We start from the raw sequence: 21,670 nt of genomic DNA on the forward strand, positions 1-21,670 counted from the left end.
GAGTTTAAATAAAAGCAACATTTCACAGTATGCTTTTCTGACCAACGTTGTATCTAATAACTTAATGGATTGTATGTACATGGATTCTGACACTTCACTGGTCAATTTCTATGAAAAGGGGAACGTAATTGGAGTGTAGAAAAACAGTATACTTACATCTTAAAATTCCACCCCTACAGAATCTACTACTCACTATTGAAAAATGGTAAGAAGAATAGCTTTCTGTGTCTCAGTCACCAGTTAACATTTTCAAGAGTAGAATTTATCTTCCTATGATGCTCAAATACACAGGAAAAATGCATATCTAGGACAATGGATAAACTCTCTATGACATGTGAAAATAATTCTTCAAATGGAAAAAGTAAAAGATCTACAAGGAACAGTTTTATATGCATTAGTGTGGATATATACATAAAGAGGCTCTAAGAAACATAAAAATCACTTCCAGGAAGTAATTTTAGGTAGAAGAGAATTAACATGGATGAGGAAGAAAAGAGAGCTGGTTTTAAGATAGTTTCATTTACTTGGTTTTTTTGTGTGTTTATTTATTTGTTTTATTTATTTGGTCTTTGGAATATAAGGAAACACTGGCTTTCACATCCGTATCCCAGTGGAACAAAGGGACTGAGGTCTATACTGGAGCCCAGCCATTGTTTGACTATCTTGTAATAATACTGGTGAAATACAGCCAAATCATTTGAACTACAAGCATCCTCTCTGACAATAATCTTAAGACATCAACATTATAAATTAAAGAAAGGAAAGAGAGAATACTGTTTTCTTTAGAGAGAAAATACAGATTCTGGATCAAATCAATAATGTCAGCAAACCTCATGGGTATAAAATATTCTGCTGCCTATCTTTTAGATCATGCCTCTAGAAGAGGGAAACTGGGTGATAATTTCCCCAGATTTTATATTTAATTCAAATATTTTAGGTAAGAGGCATCTCTAGTAAAACAATGTATCATTGATTTTTTCCAATAGGATAGCTCACAGGAGTTCCTCTTTCCTTCTCAAATACATATGGGGAAATGGAGGTGGGTGTGGGTTAGAGGAACTATCTAAATAGAGCATAGTAATCAACAGTTTGTTTTTTAAAAATAGAAATTTCTATTTAAATTGTTTCCAGAGACAGGAACACACAGAGACAATTCCATGTGACAACAGTGGAAGAGACCAGAGTGATGCAGCTGCAAGTCAAAAAATGCCAACACCAGTGATTGATGGCCACCACCAGAATCTGGTTAAGACAAAGAAGGATCCTCCCCTTGAGGCAGAAAGAACATGGCCCTCTCAACACTCTGAGTTTGATCTTCTGGCTTCTAGAGCTGTGATAAAATACATTTCTGTTCTTTTAAGCTAACAAGTTTGTGGTATCTTGTTATGGTAGCCCTAGAGATAACAGTATTTGATTCCTGAGATGGCAACTGTATTCTGACTATGTAATGACTATTCCAAGATGATCAACAGACACAAAGATAAAGAAAGGCAAAACTGAGACTAAGCCCAGTTCTTTTTATTCCCAGAATAATAAATGATTTTTTAATTAATTTAGATCTCTGTCTAACCCCTCTGCTTTTCAAAAGACTATGTGTGACCAATCAAGTATTAATATGTTATACTTTCATTTTAATTCATCTCAAATTATTTCTAATTCCCCTTATGAGTTCTTACTTGACCCATGAATTATTTAGGAATATATTGTTTAATTTCCATTTGTGATTTTCAACAAATTTCTTTCTGTTAACGATTCCTTATTGCATTCTGTTGTCATCTGAAAGCACTCTTTGTATTGTTTATATCCTTTAAAATGTACTGAAATTTGTTTTATGGCCTAGCATATAGTATATCCATGTGCATTTGAAAAGAATGTATATTCTGATGCTGTTGGGTGGAATGTTTTATAGATGGCTGTTAGGTCTAGTTGATTGATAATGTGCAAGTTTTTTTATTTTCTTGTTGATTTTCTGTCTGTTCTGCTATTGAAAGAAAGGTATTAAAGTATCCAACTATTATTGTAGAACTGTCTGTTTCTCTTTTCCATTGTGTCGATTTTGCTTCATTGTATTTTGAAGTTCTGTTGTTAGGTGCATATAAGTTTATAATTATTATACATTCTAGATGGTATAATCATTTTATGAGTTTAAAATATCTTTGTCTCTAGTAAAAATTTTCATCTTAAAATATATTTTTTTCTGATATTTTCTTAGCCACTCCAGTTTTGTTGTTGTTGTCTTGGTTTGTTTTGTTGTTACTGTTATGGTATATCTATTCCAACCCTTTTACACTTCACCTATATATTTTCTTGACTCTGAAGTGGGTCACTTTCTTGTTGATGTTATATACATATGCAACTGTATATTACATTCAAAAATTACATATATAATAACAAATTATGGCAGACTTTGAACTGGACCTTTTTTTTTTTTTTGGTACGCGGGCCTCTCACTGTTGTGGCCTCTCCTGTTGCGGGGCACAGGCTCCGGACGCGCAGGCTCAGCGGCCATGGCTCATGGGCCTAGCCGCTCCGCGGCATGTGGGATCTTCCCAAACCGGGGCACAAACCTGTGTCCTCTGCATCGGCAGGCGGACTCTCAGCCACTGCACCACCAGGGAAGCCCTGAACTTCACCTTTAAATGAGTATGATTTAGACAGTAGAGCTTCCCTACCAAATGCAAATAACTCACTTGAACTCTCTTTTTTGTAAAGGACAGACCAATTCTTCCAAGGGGAATTCTTGAACTCATTAGATATGTGATATTCATTATAATTAGTTGTATTTAACACCACAGAAAGGACTTGGTCAAAGGCTATTTTACTCTTTTCTTCCTCACTGGATGATTAGCTAGGTTCATTTTTAAATGGAAGATATACTCTAGATATTTAAATGTAGGGGATCTCTTCCTTTCAAATCTCAGAAAGAAAGGTGTGTGCTTCAGTTTCCCTGCAGAAAGCTCTAGTATCTTGCCCCCCTTTTGGAAGAGGAACAAATCCTTCTTTCTCTATTCTTCTTTGTCTTCTTCCCTTCATCAGCAATGAGCCTCTTTATCATTTTTGTCAGCCCAAAGAATAATTTTTCTCTTTCCAGGCCATTCAAAAATTGTACACTAAAAAGTAAACGGAAAGAGCTTTATTTATAAAAATAAAACAGCTATGGCATTAGTTCTTAAAGAGTATAAAACTTTGATCCCTCATTCCAACAAAAAGTCTTGTTAGCATTTAGGGTTCAATGAGAGGCAATACACAAAAATGTTTTGGTGACTCATTTGACATCTTTACTCATAGGTTTGAATTCATAATGGTGAATATCAGACATATTTGTCTTAGGCAATTAACATTAAATTATATCTAGACGTATTTTAAATTACCACATTAACATTAGCAAGTAATCTTAGAACTCATCTTGAAAGTAAAAGGTACTTTTATACTTTATAATGAAAAAATCAATAAAATGTGCCTTGATGCAGAGAAAATGTAATTATAATACCAATTAATGTTAACTGGTCACTTTTTTATTGAAGTAGAGTTGACATACAATATTATGTTAGTTTCAAGTGTTCAACATAGTGATCCAACATCTAAATACATTTGAATTGGTCACCATGATAAGTCTAGTAACCATATATCACCATACAAAATTATTTCAGTATTATTGACTAGATTCCTTATGCGGTAGATTGCATCCCCAAGACATTTATTTTATAACTGGAAATTTGTACCCCTTAATCCCCTTCACCTATTTCTCTCAGTCCCCTATCCCCCTTCCCCTCTAGTAATCACCAGTTTGTTCTCTGTATCTACAAGTTTGTTTCTCTTTGGTTTTCTTTGTTTTATTTTTTAGATTTCACATATAAGTGAAATCATACAGTATATGTTCTTATCTGTCTGACTTATTTCACTTAGCACACCTAGTACTCTAGGTCAATCCATGTTGTTGCAAGTGAAGATATTTCATTCTTTTTTAGGACTAAGTAATATTTCATTATATATATGTGTATATATACACCACATCTTCTTTATCCATTCATCTATTTATGGACACTAGTTTCTTCCATATCTTGGCTATTATAAGTAACGCTCAAATGAACAGAGGGGTGCATACATCCTTTCTTATTAGTGTTTTTCTTTTCTTTGGATAGATACTCAGAAGTTGAATTGTTGGATCATATGGTAATTCTATTTTTAACATTTGGGGGAACCTCTGTACTGTTTTCCATAGTGGCTGCACCAATTTACATTCCCACTAACAGTGCACAAGGGTTCCCTTTTTGATCATGGCCATTCTGACAGGTGTAAGGTGATATCTCACTGTGGTTTTGATTTGCATTTCCCAGATGATTAGTGATATTGAGCATCTTTTCATGTGTCTTTTGGTCATTTGTATGTATTCCCAAAGCAATGTAACCCCTATCAAAATACCAATGGCATTTTTCACAGAATTAGAACAAATAATCCTAAAATTTGTATAGAATCATCCAAACAAACAAACAAACAACCTCCAATAACCAAAGCTATATTGAGAAAGGAAAACAAAGCTGGTGGTATGACATGCACTGATCTCAGACTATACTACAAAGCTAGAGTAATCAAAACGTTATGGTATTAGCATAACAACAGACACATAGGTCAGTGGAATAGAATAGGGAGCCCAGAAATGAACCCACAGTTATGTGATCAATTAATCTACAACAAAGGAGGCAAGAACATACAATGAAATAAAGACAATAAATGGTGTTAGGAAAATTGGACAACTACTTGTAAAAGAGTGAAACTGAATTATTTCCTTATACCATACATAAAAATAAATTTAAAATGGATTAAAGACTCACATTTAAGACCTGAAACCATAAAACCCCTAGGAAAAATACATTGACATCGATCTTAGCAATATTTTTTTGGGGTCTATCTCCTCAGGCATGGCCAACAGAAGTAAAATTAAACAAGTGTCATTATATCAAACTGAAAAGCTTTTGCAGAGAGGAGAAAACCATCACAAAATGAAAAGGTAACTTACTGAATGGAAGATTTTTTCAAATGATATATCTGATAAGGAGTTAATATCCAAATTATCTAAAGAAATCATACAATTTAATATCAAAAACCCCCAGATATTCCAATTTAAAAATGGGCAGAGAACCTGAACTGGTTACTTTTTAAAGTGTTTGATACAGTACTTAGATGCATTCTTTTTTCATTAGCCTTGAATATCAATACTCTTAACATCTCCGTTTATAAATGAAGAAATTAAGGGATGGAGAGATAAATGACTTGTCTAAGGTACAAAGCTTATTACAAAAAAGATTATACTAAACCAGACCTCTGATTCAGATTCCTATACTTTAATCATTATGGCTTACTGCAGAAGGTTAGAGACAGAACTTGACATTGAAAGCTTAGATTCCAGTTTTTAATGAGACTTCTTCACCATGCCTTTATGTCTAAGGGAAAAAATTCTGGTCTGTACTGCCATTAATGGTAATACTGCTTTAGAGAATTGTTCTGGAGGGAAAGGATATTATTCAAATTTATTTTTAAAGTTTTTTTTTTTTTTGGTTTGATTTTGTTTCTTAATTTTCTCATGCTAGGATGGGAAGGCAAACAAAACCTAAACTAACAATACCAACTATAAGTGTGTGTGTGAGTGTGCCTGTACTTGTAAGTATGAAAATACAACTTACAAGAAAAGGCAAGGCCAGAATCTATAAGGCTAAGGATTTTGACTTTATCTTAGATGCAAGAGAAAGCAATTAAATGAAAAGATAGTTGTGTAGATACTAGGCTGTTCAAGTAGAGCAAAGGAGAAATGGTAGTGGCTAAGATGGTGGCAATGAAGATGAAGAGAAACATTATAAATGTGATGAGAGAGAGAGAGATGAGATTCCAGAGGACCTAATGATGCAGTCGATGCAGAAAGTGAAGAAAAGGAAGGAATTGAGGACCATTCCCAGGTTTTTGCATTGAGTTACTTTTTGTGTGAATCATGGCACCATTCACTGAGCAAGAAAAGATTTGCAGGATGGGACAGTTTGGAAGAAGGAATAATTGAAGTTTCATTTTAGACATCTTAGCTGTAGAGACGTCAAGCAGTGTTCCTCATATTTCTCCAATGAAAAGAATCACCTGGGGATCTTAGTGCACATATGGATTATCACCTTTTCTGCTAGAACTTCTGGTTTGGTAGTCTGAGTTGAACACAAAGTACTGGATTTTCTCACACTGCAGAAGAAAAAAAACACACTGAAGGAGGTGGGAAAGAGCTAACCTAAGTAACTTTGGAAAATAGTATTTTAATATACTGTAATTAACCATGCACAATATATACTGAAAACATAAAGACAAAAAGAAATGTACACAAATATTGAACTTGTTAGTAAATTTATTTTTCACACGTGTACAGGTTAATGATTTTTAAGTATTTTATGTGTATTCCAGAATTGAGCAAATGAATAAATAGACTGCAAATAATGAGAATCAGGTTTCTAATTGTTAAAGAAAAGAGCTACAAATAAGGAAAGGGTAAGGGAGGCTAGAATAAACCCTGTGGTGTTGGATTGGAATCAAGGTATCAATTTGAATTCATATATCAATTTGAAGTTATATATATATGTAGATAGACAGATGATAGATAATGTGTGTGTATACACACACACCCAGATAGATAATATGAAAATAGAGATACTTGTATATTTTTATGTATTCGTATATATATTTTTAGCTCTCTCTGCTGAAAACACAATGAGGTAGCTTGGATAGCGATAAATCCACCTCATACCAAGATTCTGGTTTCTGAATACCATTATTAATGCAAGAAACAAGAACTCCATGGAGAAATAACTGATTCAAGGCTGAGACAGAGGAAAGTACAAGATGGGTCTGGAGCATTTTGTGGCGTCAGAAAGTAAGATATTACTCCAAAAATTGTATGGCCATTTAGGAAAAATATAGGAGACAGCTGGAAGGAGTACCAGTGACCAAATATGGAACACTTTGAGAAACAAAACTATTAATGATAGTAATAAATTTTAACCCGTAGAATAAAATAAATATCCACAAGTTCACACTGATGTATGTATATATATAAACAAATAACCAGATAAATACATAAATGAAGAAGAAGAACAGCTCTTTCTTATACTCAAATTATAGTTAATAAATGTAGAGGGAATGATGGGAATAGAAAATGAACAATCATCAAACACCACAGTAAAGGATGGAGTCAAAAATTATTGATGGATGCTAAGATTAGTATGGGAAAATTAAACAAGAAGCAGAATATTTGAACAATCTCAAATAATTACAAAGGGAAAAATAGTGATTTTGCAGCTATCATTATAACTAAGTCATCAACGTTAGCATCCCCAGTAGTGAGACATACAGATTTGTTTGCACCTCTAATATGTACTGAAAATGGCATATCTCTCCTGAAGTGTTCTTGTCAAGAAATACATATCCTCAGTCTAACCATGAGAAAATATCAAACAAATCCTTTCTGAGAAAAATTCTACAAAATGACTGGCTAGGATTTTCCATTAGTTCAAGGTCATAACAGACAAAAAAAGACTGAGGAACTATCCTAGATTAGAGAAGAATGGGGAGATATGACAAGCAAATGCAATAAGGGATCCTAGATTTGAATCTGGACCACAAGACAATAGGCAATATTTGAATACGAGTCTATAAATCGTTAGTAGCATTGTGACAATGTAAACTTTCTGCTTTCAATAATTATACTCTAGTAATATAAAATGTTAACATTTGGGGAAGCTGAGTAAAGGGTATATGGGAACTCATACTGCTATGTTTGAAGTTTTTTGATAAATAAGATTTGATAACACAGTTTTATAAAACCTTAGTTTGGACATTTCTGAACCTCTTTTTTGTTTCCTTATGGAAGAAAGCTGCTTGTTTAGGGTTAATACTAATTCAGTGGGGCTAAGATTTACACAGGACCAACCCTAACAATAATAGTGTGTGGCACAGGAAACAACTTTGAATGGCCATTTCAAGGAACAATATACTTAAGTGTATTCAATGAGTAAAATGGATGAACTACGCAAATTAATGAGTTGAAAAACCATAGAATCATAGAATTTTCTCACTGTAAAGGCTCTTACTTTCATAACTTTTCAAAACTTTTCCGTTCCTATGGGTAAATACCAAAGAGCAGGATTACTAGATCACTGTATGGTAAAAGTACGTTTATTTTGTAAGAAACTGCTAAGTATCCCACTAGCCACAAATGAGAATTCCAATTGTTCTGCATCATCACCAACTTCAGTATTTCAGTTTTGGGATTTTAGCCATTTAAATAGGTGTGTAGTGGTATCTCATTATTGTTCTAATTCAAAATTCACTGATGACATGGAATGTGTAGCATCTTTTCATATGCTTATTTGCCATGTGTCTATTTTCTTTGTTTAACCATAGTAGTTTTGTTGTTTTTTTTTTAACCAAGGCCTGCTAACTCTTGTCCTCCTGTGTCTATTTATGTTGTCTTTTTTCTCTCTTTCTTCTTTTTTTTGAACTTTTGATCATTTAGTCTTTTTCCTGGTTATGTCCAATTATTTTTTATACTAAAATTGGGCTTAACTTATTTTAGGAAACTATAAAGATACCTCCACATTCTGGATGTTGTTATCTTTCTCTTGAAAAGATTTACTTTGGCCCATGGCAGACAGTTACTATAGGGACTGGTAACCTTAGTCCATTCTCAGTTTGAGCCCATTCAAAGCCATTTTTCAGGCTGTGTGAAGGTTGGTCTATTTCTGTCTTGTCCTTCCCTACGGGTGTTGCCCTTTGGGATTACCATGTGAAAGTTTGGATTCTCCCTATTCCCAACTACCCTTGTATTTGTTACGCTTTAAATGTGATGGTTCCCACAGCCCTGTGAGACTAAAGATACACTTAGCTTGTCATTCCATTAGTTGTTGCCTTTAGCTTGAGCTGTTGTCCTTTGGCTTCTGTGGTTAGAGTCTTTTGAACTCCTTGGCTTTTCAGTTCCTAGGCTGTAAGATCTGAATCAGCAAATGCCCAGAGGAGAAAAGCTGCACCAAATGTCAAGCTTGCGTCTGTGTTTCCCTTCTCTCCACAACTTGGCCCACACGTCTTGGTGTCTCCCTGACGTTCAGATGCCAGCGAACAGATGTTTCCTTGCTTTGTCCAGCTTTGCTACAATTCCTGTAGACGTCGCCTGACCTTATGCGATTACTGAACTGTCGTCTCAACTACCCCCAGGAAGAAAATGTACAATTTTACGTTTTATTTTCTATATTACCTCAGTTTCTGTAGAGACCTTTTACCTCACTGCTCGGTCTAGTTCCTGTGTTCGCAGTAAGATGGAGATAAGGTGGAGGCTAAGAATACTGGGGGGAAATCACTGATGAATGATATGTCTCGTTCTGTTTGTTTTTCCTCTCCTTATTTATTACTCTGGCAGCCTACACCTGCCTTTCTTCATTTGACCCAGTTGCCCAAATAAGAAACCCACTCTGGTAAAGACCTGACTTTACTCTCATAAATGTCTGCATGTTAGGATTAGCTAGATGATGAACACCATGCCAGAGTTCTTTGTGTGAGACTTTTGCAGACTTTTGTGAGCCCTTTAGTTTGCCTCTTGCCAACGCTGCTCAGATTGTTGAGGTTTTCTAAGATTCTGTAGGTCAAACCTCTCTACCTGCGTACCAGATGAGCCCTTCTCTCTTTCCTGACCTCACTTGTGGGAGGTTAGCCCACGGTTCTTCTTTTTCCCCATCCAATCATAATTGTTCATGAATTCCAAAAGGCCCTCAAAGTATCTGCCGTCCCTTTCTCTCTTCTCTTTTCTATCAACACTGGTAAATATTAACCATATATTTGCATACCTCTTTCTTACTTACAGTGGAATATTGGAAGGCTCGATCATTAAGTGTGAGTCCCACCAAACTAGGACTCATACAACACTCTCCTCCAGGCCAAAACTTTTGATATCCACTGGCTTTTTCTTATACTATCTTATATGGAGCTAAATTTGTAATGATTTAGTTAATTCCTGAGTTATGTGACAATAAGAAATCAGTCAAATTAGCACTACAGAAGTGCAGCTTAGACCTAGGGACCAGAAACAAGGACCACAAAAACCTGTTAACCAATAAGTTTCACTTGTACTTCATGTTTAACAACTGCTGAGGGTGAATGGGAAGTGAGGGAAAAAGAGTTTAACTTCATATCACAGAAACTTGCGCTAAAATGAAGAGGAAAATGACCCAGTTCCTGGTTCAAGTCACTGTAATCTGCTTCAATAAATAATAACAGCACACAAGGAAAACAAACACTATATGATAGGAACAAGGGATAATTAAATACCAGATCAGGGAGGACAGATTACACTTGCTATGGGATTTCATTAAAGAAGGATTCCAAAAAGTACTGGCTTCTTCTGAGAAGACTTCTCAGAACAGGTAGCATTTAAACTGAGTCTTGAACAAGTATATAGAGGGTAGGGAACAGGCCTTCCGGGCAGGGAACAGGCACAGTGTCAGGAATGGCACAAAGGGCTTATGGAATAGGGGACAAAACTGGCTGAACACAGGAGTGCTACGTGTTGGGGAATATGGGGGAAGGCTGGCTGAGGTTGGTTAAATGAAACATAATTAGACGGAAGAGAAAGGAGGTGGAAAGACACATGGAAGACTGTGGAAAGCCCCTGAAGATGGAGGTCAGCATAATAATATGAAGAACTCAGTGGTACTTTGACACTGTATGAATGTCTAGGTTTAAAAAATCAGGAAAACACAATAAAACAATAAACTACTGATAGAATGATATGTACCCAGAGGCCAGATACCAAAGAATACACACTGTGTCTTTCCATGTATGTCATATATGGTGATAGAGGTCAGCTTAGGTGTTGCCCTGGGAGAGTATGGAACACAAAGAAGTAACAGAGAACCGTGTAGGGTGTTAGAAATATTTTATAATATCTTGATCTGGTGTTGCATACATGGGTGCATAGAGATGTAAAAATTCAGTTATTAGCAATGCAGTTAACCTACTAGATTTTTTTTAATGTATGCGTACATTAAAAAAAAAATCTAGTAGGTTAATTAGGCTGTCAGTTGTGTGAAGTAAATTTTGGTCAAGGAATAGCCAAGGTAGTAATGCAGTAATAAGTTATAAATGTACTCACTGTGCTCTAGAATGTCACAATTGGAATACAAGAAATATGTGTAAGAAAAAAGACAAATATTCAACATTGATGGTTGGATGAGCTGAATAAGTTAGATCACTCTACTTTCAATTTAAGAACTTGGCCAGTGTTTGGATACCTCTGAACAAAGAAAAAAAAGAAATACAATTTTTATTATGCATATGCTATGTATCAATCCCTGACATATATTTTGACACATATAAACATGGGAAATATTACACCTTGTAACTGAGACAATGAAGATGAGTGAGGTAGCTGGTTTTGACACTAGAGGCTGAGAAAACCATCAGCTCATAATCGTAAGAAGTCTGAAGCCGGAGGAAAAGAATCAAGAGAAAATAGTGGTAAGTGCCAGGAGCCTCTGGAAACTACATCAGAGATGAAGACTCCAGGACTGTTGAGCTTTCTAAGAGTCCCAATAACTCAGGTAAAAACAGAGGGCTTAAAACTGAATCCTGGGGATATATGTATGCATATAGCTGATTCACTTTGTTATACAGCAAAAACTAACACAACACTGTAAAGCAATTAAACTCCAATAAAGATGTAAAAAAAAAAACAAAACCTGAGTCCTGCAAAGTAACAATTGTTACGACAAACAGTAAAGAATTATAAGAAAAATAATCACATGCCTGTCCCAACAGAGAAATATCCTAAGCTCCATCTCACCATTTCTCCGATTGGCCTTTCACAAAATACAGTCCCATCAGCTGAATATAGGTTTGTCAAGTAACTGTGAGTAAGACTGAATTAAACAAAAATAAATCAATTCCTTCCTCCAAAACTTTTCAGAGTATGTAATGTAACAAAGTGAAACTTGAATTTCATGTCGGGATGTAGAGTACAGCTCTTCTCAAATGCTTCTGTCTTGTAACTACATTAACATCATCTAAAACCAGTGTTCTGCAGGACAGAGATTGTGAAACACTGCTCTCATCATGTAAGATATCAAGTCTTTCTGAAAATCCATTCTTCCTTCTGCCCTTTCTCGTGTTGTCCCTGTCACCTGGAATGTCTGTCCTAAGCTCCATCTGCCAAAACCCTACCCAGTTTTAGGATCCAAGAGATAATAAAAGGCTTACATTACTGAAAGGCAGAGAAAGAAATCCCTTCCTAGGGATCTACATTTCCTTACTAGGGAAAAGAAAAATTGTAAAGTATACCACAGTGACCTGAAGTCTATGAATGTAACTATGTTGTGTTACTTTGAGTTCTGTAAAAGTCAATGTGCTACAATATACATCTATATGAATGTTTGATCTCTTACAAGTAGAACTTGCTGATAACTTTCATCATGAGCAAGGTTAATGATTAAGGGAGCCATTGTATTTGGCTCAGCCCTTATAACTAGGGAATATTAAAATTGGAAAGGTCTCTAGATATCAGCAAATCTATCCACCTCATATTCTAAGTAAGGAAACTGAGACCTTCATAGATTGGATATTTATATTAACAAAGGAAAAGGATATAAGATTGGCAGAACTACCTTTTAGATTAAGAATTTTGAGATTTTTATACACTACTAGGACATAATGTCCACTGATACTGAGACAATGTGTTTCTTAGTCATCATTTTCTATTGCACTGACCAAGCGAGGTGGCAGTCAGTAGTTGTACAAAGGGAAAACGAAAACTTTAGAAACTCCCCATTTATATACACAGGGAAATTCATCATTCATGTTATTTAAGCTAACTGGATGCAGTTTATCAGCTACATTGAGGAATGGTGAAGTGAAGTGTCTATACAATTAACATGTTAGTTTGTGTCATGACCTCCCTGTTGTTCAAGTGAGTTAACGGTTAGCACTCAACTAGGCACTTAAGAGTCCACTATAAATCTGGACTAAACGTTTATTTGTGGCGTCTTTATTCTTCTTTGGTGCCCTTAGGCAGAATTAGCCCTCTTATGTTTTGATAAATTCAAGTATTAAACAGGGCTAAGGTTTCACAAGTTCTTTGGCCTAAACATGGGGGTAAGGGAGACCAATGAGCTGGAGTACTTCTAGATTTAAGAATGGTCAGATTGAGGAAGAAGAGTCTTATGCCAGAGGTGAAAGAAGACTGATTATAATTACCTATTTTTAAAACTTCCAACACTTTTCAATGTTCTAAAGTGACCAGGAAGTACATGGGTTTGCTAGGAAGTAACGGAGTCAAGCAAGAATATTCTGTAAGAGTTTGTGGATGGCAAAGAAGAGGAAAGGAAGATAGAGACAATCCTAGAAAAGGTTTTGGTTGGCCGTAATAATGAAGTCAGAAGGAGGAGAAGAAGAAGAAGAAGAATGACACATGCAATGGGAAAGAGAAAGCAAGAATAGAGAAGCAAAAGGGAGAGTAGAAAAATGAGACAAATTTGGAGAAAGAAATGAGGAAGAAAACTGGGTGAAAGAAGGAAGCACTGATGGTAGACCACTTGACACTCAAACATTAACACGATGCACATTTAAGATGTGCCATCAATGGCCATGGTCATTACCCTCAAATAGTTTACAGTATGTGTTTCAGAGACATTTATAAATTGAAAATGCCATTAAAATAAGTGCCAGGGTATAAGTATTCATGGAATTGTATGGGAGAATAAAAAGTCCCCCGTCAAAGAGCCTTCTGAGACATCAGAAAAAAAGGAAAAACCTAAAAAGCATAAGACTCTTCCTATTTTCATTTCCAATGATACATCCCAATCTTGATGATCAATCAGTGATTTAAATATCAACTATAAACCCAGTATTTTATGAGCTGCTATGCAGTACACTATACTAGAGCAATAGAACAGAGAGGACCTCAAACCCTCTGTTCCCTCAAATTGAAAGACACGCTTCCTGACCCCTCCAGACCACTACTGGACACAGGGAACACACACTAATGTTTCAGGACCCCAACCAGCAGTCACCTGCTTTGTGATTACTTCCATGACACACCCCCACTAACACCACTGACTTTCCTGCTCCTACGGGACATGACACAGATTTCCTACTTTAACACATACCACAGTGCATTATGATTGCAGGTAGATGTTCTAACAACTTAAAAGAGAATGATGACTTTTTTCTCTTTACATCTTGTTATTTCCCTACTCATAATATTTCTTGAAGAGAAACCATAAAAATATAAACAAACACAAAAAACACATAATATACAAAACGTGTGCTTTGCACCTTAACACAAACTTAAGTAAAATTAGTTCTGACAGTATCCGGCATGACAAACTTCCATGGTACAAATGAGAATGGACCAAGGTTTGAGCAGGTACAGGAGACAATCCAGGCATGAACAACACCAAGGAAAGGTAGACAGGAAGTAACATGGTGTGTAGGAAATCACGAGACCAGTCTGATGGGAAGAGACTTAAACAAGACTAAAATTCACTTTCTAAACCTCCATCTCCAATTGGACAATTCACAAGACACAGGTGCACCAAAGTGGCCAAATATTCAATCCCTTTAAAGGGGAGGAACAGTTTAAAATTTTATAAATTTAGTTTGCCCAAAAGCAACTGTCAAATGTTGGCAGGACACAATGGAGGCTTACCTTTGTTAACATAGTTAAGTCTCTCTCACAACTAGACCACTTGGCTCCACGTTCCTTAGCGCACCTGACGCACTTACACAGCATTGATGAGCTTTACACAACTGGAAGGTCACATCTTTATTTCTTATTGCAGGAACACAACATCTGGAAACTTTATTTCTAACAGAAGCTAAAGCAAAATTACTGTAAAATGAGTCATTTAAACCATACATTTTATCACCTTTAAAAAGCATCTGCTCTGTGCTAAGGATTAGAAATGACTCCTGTCCTTAAAGCCTCATTAAGGAGGAAGATCTATAAAGTCAAAATTTCAATCACATGACATAAAGCACAGAAGTGCCTATGGAGGCCAAAAGTTATATCTAAGTGACGGCTTCATGATAACCCTGGAGTACAGTCTAGAAAGATGAGGCTATGCAGAGTTGGAGTAGGAGGTGCATTAACTGCACAGGGAGCACCTGTGCAAATACACTCAAGCCTGACACCTGCTGGGCACTGTAAATACTGCAGGTGGGGATGACTAAAGACCAGCGGTCCAAGTGTGAGAAGAGACAGAAATAAAAATAGAGATGTTGGCCCAAGCAAGCCTGGGAGAGAGCATGGCTTGTATCCCACAAGTGATGAGGCCTGGGGCTACCACTGGCTGAGTAAGGGTGCCTCCGCTGATGAGAAAAAGGCGCCCCGCAGCTGAAGAACCAATTAGATAAAGAGAGTGATCACAAAAAGCTCCCCTTCCTCAGGGCAAAGAGCCCCAGGAGGCTTGGCAAAGCACAGTTCAGACTACAGGCCTCTGTGCAGAGCACACGCTGGGCGGCTAGTATGCACTGACTCTGTGTGGGCAAGCCATTAGCAGCATTATTTTAGGCATATCTTGTCATGTTAGAAGATCACTCAACCCGGGTAGGCAGATGAACTTAGAGGAACTGAGACCAGGGGCCGCGAAACCACCCAGGAGTTTCTACCATAGTCGGGGCAAAATGTAATGTGGATGAAGAAGCAAATTTAGGAGGAGGCCAAAATTTACAAGCTAGACCCACTGGATGAAAGTCATAAAGAAAGTTCAGTGAAGGAATTCTGAAGAGAATGGGCTCTGCATTTTTCTTACAATCAATGTAAAATATTAGGCAAAATTAAGTACAGTGGCTTTTAAGGTCCCTTCCAGCTCTAATTTCTTTTGATTTCTAACTTATTACTCTCGTTAAGTAAAGTCCCTTCAGAGGTACAGAACAGTTCCTACACCTGAATGGGATGCAAAGAATAATCTGACTTCTCTTCACCAGGGAATGAGTTGAACTGTCCTTGAAGAAGAGGTAACACATGGTGAGAACCCCAGATCCTAGAAAAGGGCCAGGCACACGATAAGTATTCAGCTTTTTGAAAACAAATGAACAATCATTTCCTCTCCTAGATCTTCACACCCTTTCTCTGCTGGCTGCTTTCTTTCAGCTTATAAACTTCCTCAGTATACCCACTTAAAAAGCCCTCAGACCTATGATTCTTTGGATCTTCTTGTGGGTAACCTAAGTCTCTCCCATGCCTTCAAACACCTCTCCTCCCCAAAAGCCCAGATCTGAACCTTGGGCCCAGACCTGTCCACCAGGCCCCTCTAAAGCACTGAAGATGAAGTAAGATCCTCTCCCAACCCCCAATACCTTCCTACTGTGCTCTATATCTCTCAAAAAGATGCAGCTGTAAACTGTCACCCACGCTTGCTGCCCTCCCTTTTCTAACTGGTCACCAGGCCCCACCCATTCTCTCTCAGATCTGCAAAATCCAGTCCAACCTTTTATAACTTAAGTGGAAACCTTAGATTACAATTCACCCTGCACCCAATCAAGTGCCTTGCACATGGAGGTCCAAGTGAGTCTCTAAACCAGAAGTCCATCTCACCGTTCTTTAGGGTTTCCCACAGCCTTCAGGATAAACACCCAAACTTCTGACAGGACAAACAAGGCCCCGTTCTGTTGGGCCCCACTAGGTTTCCAGTATCAACTCTCATTTCTTTCCCAAACCCTGAGTTCTAGTCCTATACCTTAGTTTTGCCATATTTTCTTATATTTCTCAAACTTTGACACACACTGCTCCCTCCTGCCACCCCAGGAGCTTCTACATATCCTTAGAAAGGATGGCACCTCCTCCAAGAAGCCTACCCTGAACTTTCCCTTCCAAGATTCTGTGCTCTGCAAAGGGGAAAGGTGGGGGGGTGGGGTGGGGAGGGATGCATTAGGAGTTTGGGATTAACATAGACACACGACTCTGTATAAAACAGATAATCAACAAGGACCTACCGCATAGCACAGGGAAGTCTACTCCATAGCCTGGAACAAACTGTACGGGATAAGAATCTGAAAAGGAATGGATATATGAATAACTAAACCACTTTGCTGTACACCTGAAACTAACACAACATTGTACATCAACTAACCTCCAATATAAAATAATAATTAAATTTAAAAAAAGATTCTGTGCTCTGTAGCACCAGAACTCACTTCTTCCAGAGCACTGACTACTGTGCTTGTGTCTACCTGCCGCCCAGTAGGAGGGGAGATTACCTAGGGCGGAAGCATCGTCTCCAGCAGCCCTTGGTTCTGACAACTCATTCAAGTGCCAGGATACTTGACACACATAACCTGCTTAATTAATTCTAAGAACCCACAGAAAGAGTGGTTTTTAATGTCATTTTACAAGCGTGGGGATTGCAGTTCAAAAGTAACCTGCCCAGGCCACAGACAGCATAAGCCCTGGAATTCAAATCCTAAGCTGCCTTCACACCCCTGCCCTTTCCACTATATGATACGACTACTGAAAAACAGAATTTTTTTTCCTGAGCCCTCTTTTAATGGAAAGGAAATGAAGCTGGGATATACCAGTTTCCTAATCGCTTTGGCGTGTACCAGGCAAAGTCGTTCAACAGACCAGGTAATATCTGTGGAACAATTAACGATGCTCCAAACTGTCCTAAGTGTCCTACATTGTAGGGTCTACAAGCATTAACACAGTGCGACCTTGTAACCTCCAGAGAGAGTGAGTCCTGTTCAGCCCATGCTACAGATGAGAACACTGAGACCTAGAAGCCTTAGAGCACTCGGCCGGGGTCACCGAGCCGGCAGGAGTCCGAGGCCGCACGCCCCATCTAGCGCACGCACACCCGGGCACTGGGCACCGGTTCTAGTGCCCACCCTCCACCTTGCACCATCTAAAACCCCGCTTCGCAGCGCCCACACGAGAGCCCCTGGAAGCGGGAAGTACAAAGCTGTCTCAGCTGTCTCAAACAGATGAACCAGTTTGCAGGGCAGAAGCTGAGACACAGATGTAGAGAACAAACGTATGGACACCAAGGGAGGAAAGCCGCAGGGGGGTGGGGATGGTGGTGTGCTGAACTGGGCGACCCGGATTGACGTGTATACACTGATGTGTATAAAATTGATGACTAATAAGAACATGCTGTATAAAAAAATAAAATAAAATTCAAAAATCAAAAAAAAAAAAGAATACTGTCTACTGTCCTCCGCGCCCCCTGGAACACTCACTGTACATATCCAGGAGGTGCCTGCAGAATGAATGAATCCATGAACAAACAAGCTCACTCGTTTCAAACGTGCAGTCACATGCGAAATCTGACCTTCTGAGAAGTTAAGCTTCTGGAAGGAGCCCATTTTCTTAATGTATTCAGCATCGAGTCATCACAAAATAGGAACTCTTATAAAGTACTGGCCCCTCACTTCCCCTGAGAAAGCAAAATTCCTCAGCAGGGAAATGGGAGGGTAGCAGACATTACCCGCAAAGCTTTAGGAAGGCTGCGGCTCGCTGAGCACGTCACTAGGGCCCCTGACCGCCTGCCTGGTAGTAGGACAGACACACCAGGAACGGCTGCTGACCGGCAGAAAGAGCGCCCGGCCAGGCAGGCAGCACACCCCGCACCCTGCCAAGCGAGGTCTGGCCAGCAAGGGAAAGACGCTCTCCACTTCAGAACCGCCCACCACCAGAAAGCCAGGTCCTGCCAGGACCTGGACACACGAGGCCTTCCTTACAAGGGTTACACATCTGTGGCCTCGCTCTGCCTCGAATAAAAGACAGTGACGGGGACAACGTGACCATCTCCAGAGGAACTTTCAACTTCGTTTCAAGTGCCTGGGTGCTGGGTCACAGTGGATTTCTAAACTCTTCCAATATTCAAAAATACCAATTCCTAAGATGCAAAAGAGTTGTTAAACATACACTTAGCACAGACCCCAGTCCCACTCCTGAGTATTTTCTCAAGTGAGGTAAAAACCCAAGTTCACATGGAAACCTGCCCTGGGATGTTTACAGCAGCTTTATTCCTGATCCCCTCAAAACTGGAAACATCCCACAAGTCCTGCCACCCGCAGGCGAATGGACAAACGGAAAATGGAATACAACACAGCCAGAAAAAGGAGTGGCTTCTCATACCCGCAACAACAGGGATGACGGACTTCCCTGGTGGTCCAGTGGCTAAGACTCCACAATCCCAATTCAGGGGGGCCGGGGTCCATCCCTGCTCAGGGAACTAGATCCCCCACGCCGCAACTAAAACATACTGCACACGGCAATGAAGATCCCATGTGCCGCAACTAAGACCCAGCACAGCCAAGTAAATAACTAACTAAATAAATATTTAAAACAACAACAACAACAAAAAACAAACCCGGGAGGAATCTCGCATAGCTTTTGCTGAGCCAAAGCAGCCAGAATCAAAAAGCTACATGCTGTTGTTCCGTTTATCTGACTTTCTGGAAAAGCCAAAACCTTAGGGACGGAGAGGAGATTAGTGGCCAAGAGGCTAGAGGCACCCTGGCGCCAAAGGGCAGCAAATGGCATGACAGGATTGCTCTGCCGCCTGATGGCGATCAAAACTCCTACAACTGTGCACTACAAGTGAACTATGCTTCACGGCTACTAAGGAGACACAAATTATTACAGTTTGAAAAATGTGCCGGCCAGCCATCCCCTGCATGACAAATGCAGTAAGAGGGGCGGGGAGGCGAGGCAAGTGGATCAGCTGGAGTTCTGAAGGTTCTCCCCACTTTCAGTTTCCCTCCCCTGGCATGTCTCCCCGCCCGGCCCACTGCTGCTCAGGCCGCCCACCCGGGCCGCCTGGAGTTACCCAACCGGAAAAGCCAGAGCCCAGGCTCAGCCGCGCCTCCAGGCACAGGAAGGGCAAAAATAGAAAGCGCCAGTGCGCAGTGGAGGGCTGGAAACCCTCGGACCTCAGATAACTGCGGAGAACCTGGGCTCGGAGTCAACATCGGCTCCAGGCGGTCCCAGCGTCCCGACCCCGGCCGCGACACACTTTCCACAAAACTGACACACACGCGCGGGTCGCGCGGGCTTCCCCGCCGGGTCGCCTGGAGGCCGGTCCCCCGCAAGCTGAGCGCACGAAAGGGCGCCCCTTGCGCTTTCCCTCCGGAAGGTGGGCTGCGGGGCCCAAGCGTAAACCCTGAGACAAGGTACACGCGCACCACGCCGCCACAGGGGACGAGAGGCCGGACGCCCACCTGGCCGGACACCCTGCATTTCTGGAATCACCGGACTTGTGTGTAAATTTCCCTTTGGCGTGTCATTTTCCAAAGGCCACTCGAGATCAGGGGACAGCACGCCTCCTCTCCAAGTGTCCTGCCAGCCCACCCACTCAAGATCAGAGGGACAAAATGCCTAACTAAAACAAAACAAAACAGAAACACAAAAAACTGGAGACAGGGAGGAAAGGGTGCCCTCAAAAATAATTAAAAAAAAAAAACCTAAGCACGTTGACAGCGCTAAGAATAAACTACCAGGCAAAAGAAACCCTACATGTCAAATCCTAAAGTACAGAAGGGCAAGCCCGCCGGCAGTCCAGGCCCGGGGAGACCGGGGTCCCCAGCCCTGCAGAGCCAACCGCAGACCGGCTCGGGCGCCCCTCAGAAGCGCGGGGTCCCCGCGGCCGAGTCTGCGCCCCCGGCCGGCGCCGGCTCCCCTCTGCCCACCCTGCGCGCGGGGGCTGGAAACGGCCGCGGAGAACCACGGCGGGGCCGGAAGGGGGGCTCCAAAGGAGGTCTGGCGACTCGAGTCGCTCCGTTTCTCGGTGGGTTCAGCGCGCGCCGTGGGGGAAGAGAGGCGGGGGTCCGGGAGGAGGGGACGGGTGGCACTTACGTAGACCGGCAGCGGCCACGGGCAGACGGCGGGCTCGGCCCCCACGAGCGATTCCAGCCTCAGCTCCAGCTTCTCCCCCATGTCTTCGCGCGCCGCCCCTGCACCGTGCTAGTCTAGCGGTTGGGGGAAGGGCGCGGCGCCGCCGGCGGGGGCGGGGCAAACAGGCAGGCGGGCGGTGAGGGGAGGGGGCCTGGCCTGGGCCTCAGCCGCCGCCGCCACGCTCCCGTCCGGCCCCCGGCTCCCTCTTTGTGGTCACAGGCCCCGGGCCTCCAGCGCTGCTGCGAACTCAGGCCTGCGTGAGGCGAGCACAATGAGCCGGGGACCGGGCCGAACCGCTCGCGGCGCGCGCGGCCCACCCTGTGGACACGCCCGCTCTCACGCACGCACGCACGCACGCACGCACGCATGTCTTCGGCTGCCCCCAGCCACACCCACCGGCCCGAAGTGGGGACCCGAGGAGACCCCTCGGGGCCTGGGGTGGCGGGTTCGACTCCTGCCCTTGACGTACCGTGACACCCTCCCCCTCCCCCCCAATAAGAAGACTATAATTCCTCATTAAATATGACAGCTGGAATCTCGGCTTCTGTTCACAAAAATGCCGTGTATTTAGCCTATGCTAGGCACCAGACCGCGGACGCTCAGTACTGGCAAAAAAGGAAATGCCCTGCCCTCATGGCACTGCCATTTTAATTGGAATAGTAGGGACAATGTTCAAGGGAGAAAATAAAGTGTCATCATCGCCACGGGGATGGTTAATCTCATGTGCGCACTGCGTGGGGCCCCGGCAACCACAAACATTATTCC

At 40.9% G+C, this 21,670-nt stretch overlaps 1 long non-coding RNA gene across 14 annotated transcripts in view; it reads right to left on the bottom strand.

Moving 5' to 3' along the window:
* Positions 1 to 21,219, bottom strand: part of LOC308610052 — a 1,140,458-nt gene extending 1,119,239 nt beyond the window's left edge. For 8 of the 14 annotated variants that reach the window (XR_014014400.1, XR_014014401.1, XR_014014402.1 and 5 more), the window contains exon 1: positions 20,867 to 21,209. This is a non-coding gene — a long non-coding RNA (uncharacterized lncRNA). Of the gene's footprint in view, positions 1 to 20,866 lie in introns of all 14 variants that reach the window. The other 6 variants (XR_014014395.1, XR_014014396.1, XR_014014397.1 and 3 more) reach the window with 3 other exon arrangements.
* Positions 21,220 to 21,670: the final 451 nt, after the last annotated feature.

Source organism: Mesoplodon bidens (genome assembly GCF_964165515.1).
Source record: "Mesoplodon bidens genome assembly, contig: HAP1_SCAFFOLD_81, whole genome shotgun sequence".
Taxonomy (NCBI): domain Eukaryota; kingdom Metazoa; phylum Chordata; class Mammalia; order Artiodactyla; family Ziphiidae; genus Mesoplodon; species Mesoplodon bidens.